We start from the raw sequence: 4626 nt of genomic DNA, 5'->3' as shown, positions 1-4626 counted from the left end.
CTCCCATGGAAATCCTGAACTGCAGGAAACTGGGGAAACTCCTGGATGCCTGCCTGGGGATTTGCCCTGTTCTTCAAAGTTGCACACACAAGGATGACAAGAACCACCCCTTTACTTATTTAACTCTGGAGCCTAATCACTTTGAAGAAACGGTGGACTGGAAGAGGAAAGAAAGAGAAGCGAACATGTAACCTCAGCATGTTTGCATGATACCTGTGTACCAATAAGGAAGTTCACCTAAGGCCAGGGTGAGCTTTTTCAAAGAGATATTTAGCCATATCCCCCTCTGGGGTCCCCAGCTTGCTACCCAGAAGCTGCACAATTTGACATTTGCATATTCTAATGCATGCAGACATTTTAGACTAAGTTCAAGAAACCCTCTATTTTAATTTCTACCCATTCTCATTCCTTTTACCCCCACCACCTACTTTATCCCCTTCACTCCCACCCCCACTCCAGGCAACCAATGTCATGATTTCCTGTTACATCTCATGTGCATGCACGGCCAGCCAGTCACCACCCACCCCACCGTACCCCACCCACCCCACCTTCCTTATAAGAGGAACATTAATTCTGGGTTTCCCCGGATCATCTGAGGCACCCTTTTCCCTCCCACTCGGAGAGCCTGAGCTTCAAGAGGTTGGGGTCGGGGTGGGTGGGAGACTCAGGGATGCCTGCTTGGGGATTTGCCCTGCTCTTCACACTTGCAAGCACTGCACACACAACAAGAACCAGGAGACCTTTATTTCACTCTGAAACCAAATCATTTTATTGGAATAAATGACTGGCAAGTGAAAAGAAAGAGCAGTTTTAACTGCAGCATGGCACCAGGGGCCACATGACAGTCACACCAGGGGTCTGTGGCCGTTCTCCTTGTCGCTATAGTCCCAATTGAACCTGTCGAAGGAGTAATCGGCCAGGCAGGAGTTCTGGGCCTCCAGCTTACTCACGTTGATCACGTGGCCACCCAGTTCCTTGATGGTTCTCACTTGCTTGTACAGCAAGTGGCTCTCGAGGAAGTCACACAGCTTGGAGTCCCTGTGGTAGGTGGCCAGTCGGTGCAGGTCCAGGAGGCTCTGGTTGAGTCTCTGCTCCAGTTGGAAGGCGTACTCAGTGGCATGGAGCCCGCTTCCCCAGTCGTCCTTGTCGGGTTTGCGGATGTCGCGGAGCAGGATGTGGCCCCCACGCTGATTCTGCAGCCATAGCAGTGCTTCCGCCTGCTGGTGTGTCTCACCGGACAGCTTCAGAAAGTAGGTGGAGAAGTTCTTCAGGGCCATGTCGTTGCGTCCGAAGTGGTAGGCCATGGACAGGTAGGTGTAGGCGGCGGAGAGCTCCAAGTTGACCTGCTGGTTGATGGTGCGCTCGCACTCCTGGTGGTAGTTCTGGAGCACCTGCGAGGATGGCTTGGTGGCCATGGTGAAGGGCGCTGATCAGCCGGTCAGGTCACACAGGTGGGGCACAGGGGGCAGCGGCGGGGTCAGATGGCACAACGGGCACTGCTAGTCACCCCCAGGGGAGTCGGCTCCGGCACTGGGATTCAGACCGAGACGGCAGGACTCAGAATCGGAAGCCAGAGTGGGTTTCACACCGTGGTGTGGGGTCCTTTATAAGGGGGCGATTGTGACCTGGATGCTGTGTCGGTTAGAAGGGGCGGGCTTAGAACGCGGGCTCAGAACTGCGCTGAGCACCCCCTCTGTTACCTGGAGCCTGATTGAAGCGAGAACCCAGGGTTCTTTCCCGGTACACCTGGAGACTTAAAACATATTTAAATTTATTATAAGCATTAGTCATAAACCATAAGTGACCTTGCTAGCATTTAAAATACTGGTGACGTAGCTTCCAGAATCACAGCAACATGCAAGCCACCACAGTACCACAAACTAAATATTCAATGGGCAGTTTGACAATATACAAACCGTCCATTGTATATTTGCTGTTGTTAGGTGCCATTGAGTCGGAACCGACTCGTAGAGACCTTATTCACAACAGAACGAAACACTGCCCAATCCTGAGCCAACCTCACTATTGTTGCCACGCTTGAGTCCATTGATACTGCCACTTGGCCAATCCATCTCGTTGTGGGGCTCTTCCTCTTTTTCTCTGACACTCCACCTTACCAAACATGATATCCTTCTCCAATATGTCCAAAGTATGAGAGACGAACTTTGGCCATCTTGGCCTCTAAGGAGCAATCTGGCTGCATTTCTTCCAACACAGATCTGTTGGTTCCTTTGGCAGCCCATGGCACTTTGAATATTCTCCACCAACATCATAACTCAAAAGCATCAATTCTTCTACGTTTTTCCTTATTCACTGTCCAGCTTTCCCATGCATGAGGGTATTGAAAATACCCTGGCTTGGGTCAGACACACCTTAGTCCTCAAACTGATATCTTTGCTCTTCAACACTTTAATAAGGTCTTGTGCAGCAGATTTGCCTAATTCTTATCATGGTGTTTATGCACTTAGATTTGACCAGGCCTTTCCAGGAAGCATTCTGTTGTAAGAACAGATAATGACCTGTCTTACACAATGCCTTGTACAGAGTAGACACGTAAACACCCAATGGCAATTTAATGGACAGAATATACTTGCTATGTATGTGTGACCTGAATGTATGTGTGTATGCTTGGGAGCCCTATGAAAATTCATGGATAGATGTTCTTTGTGCTTTTGCATATGAGAAATGCAGAGATGGGTGGAAGGCTAGGGATGCTGTAAAGAGCATTGCTGTCAGACACCTAGCTTCCAAGACAGTGCCCAAGAACTGTTCATGTGCTCCCTGAGAGTGCCACTCAGTGTGAGGCTTGTTCTTTGGTTTAGTAGTTATTCTATGCAAAGGAGCTCTGGTAGTGTAGTGGTTACGAATCAGGCTGCGAACCGCAAGGTCAGCAGTTCGAAACTACCAGCTGCTCTGCTGGAGAAAGATGAGGCTTTCTGCTCCCGTAAAGATTAACAGCCTCAGAAACCCTGTTCAGGGTCGCTATGAATCGGAACCGACTCCACGGCACATAATAACAACAACAACAACTATGGAATGAGAGTGCCACTTCAGGGACTCTTGCTCCTGCCCTGTGTGGTCCCAGTGGAATGTTGTCTGCACCCTTCAAGTTGGAAGGCACACAAAATACAACTGGGTCTGAGCAGCTGGGGTGGCACGGAGACTAAGGGCGATGGCCTCGCGTAGTCAGAGTGCCCATTTAATACAAGCAAATGAAAACTGAATAGCCAGAAGAAACCTTCCCCAACACTGAAACCAATGATGAATATGGTAAACGCCCTGAAGAAGATATGGAAGAGGAACAAGCGTTCAAAAGATGCAGGAACACCGATGAGATGGTTGAGCTGCACAATTTGCTTCCAAGCTAGAATGCTGGGACAGTGATTGGGAAAGGAGGCAAGAATATCAAGGCTCTTCGCACAGACTACAATGTCAGTGTTTCAGTCCCAGACAGCAGTGGCCCTGAGCGCATATTGAGTATCCATGCTGATATTGAAACAATCGGAGAAATTCTGAAGAAAATCATCCCTATCTTGGAAGAGGGCCTGTAGGTACCATCACCCACTGCAACAAGTCAGCTCCACTTGAATCAGATTCTGTGGAATGCTTAAATTAACAATACTATAAAGGAAGTGACTTTGACTGTGAGTTGAGGCTATTGATTCATCAGAGTCTGGAGGGAGGAATTATTGGGGTCAAAGGTGCTAAAATCAAAGAACTTTGAGAGAACACTCAGACAACAATCAAGTTTTTTCAGGGATGCTGTCCTCATTCCACTTATTGGAGGAAAAACTGATTGAGTTGTAGAGTACATAAAGATCATCCTTGATCTTATATATGAGTCACCCAGGACATGCACAGACTTACGATCCCAATTTTTACAACGAAACGTATGATTATGGTGGGTTTACAACGATGTTCAATAACCGACATGGACGTCCTGTGGGATTTCCCATGTGAGGAAGAGGTGATTTTGATAGAACGCCTCCTGGTTGGTGTGGATGTCCAGTGCCTTCATCCAGAAGAGATTATAATGATATGAGTCCTCAACAAGGAACTCCTCCACCATCTCCTGAATGAGGTGGCCGGGCTGGTAGCAGAGCTCAGAATCTTCCACTTCCTCCTCTACCACCACCTAGAGGAGGAGATCTAATGGCTTATGACAGAAGAGGGAGACCAGGAGACTGTTACGATGGTGTGGGTGGCTTCAGTGCATATAAAATTTGGGATTTTGCAATAGATCTGTGGAGCCCGTCAGAGTGGCAGATGGCTTATGAACCACAGGGTGGCTCTGGAGATGATTATTCCTATTCAGGGGGTCGTGGCTCATATGGTGATCTTGGTGGACCTATTATTACTATAGAAATAACTACTCCCAAATATTTGGCTGGATCTATTATTAGCAAAGGTGGTCAGCGGATTAAACAAATTCAGCATGAGTTTGGAGCTTCAATCAAAATTGATGAACCTTTAGAAGGGTCCGAAGATCGGATCATTACCATTATAGGAGCACACGACCAGATGCAGAATGCACAGTATTTGCTGAAGAACAGGGTGAAGCAGTATTCTTGAAAGTTTTTCTAAGACTAGTGAAGAACTGAAGAAGTCCTGCATCTTTAAAATATA

General features: G+C 47.8%; 2 pseudogenes; one reads left to right on the top strand and one right to left on the bottom strand.

Annotated features, from left to right (window-relative positions):
• Positions 1 to 845: 845 nt before the first annotated feature.
• Positions 846 to 1415, bottom strand: LOC102840844 (annotated as a pseudogene).
• Positions 1416 to 3212: 1797 nt separating this feature from the next.
• On the top strand, positions 3213 to 4584 carry LOC102835958 (annotated as a pseudogene).
• Positions 4585 to 4626: the final 42 nt, after the last annotated feature.

Source organism: Chrysochloris asiatica, unplaced genomic scaffold, assembly GCF_000296735.1.
Source record: "Chrysochloris asiatica unplaced genomic scaffold, ChrAsi1.0 scaffold00062, whole genome shotgun sequence".
NCBI lineage: Eukaryota > Metazoa > Chordata > Mammalia > Afrosoricida > Chrysochloridae > Chrysochloris > Chrysochloris asiatica.
The sequence above is the reverse complement of the archived record's forward strand: the minus strand, read 5'-3'. Positions and strand labels throughout refer to the sequence as shown.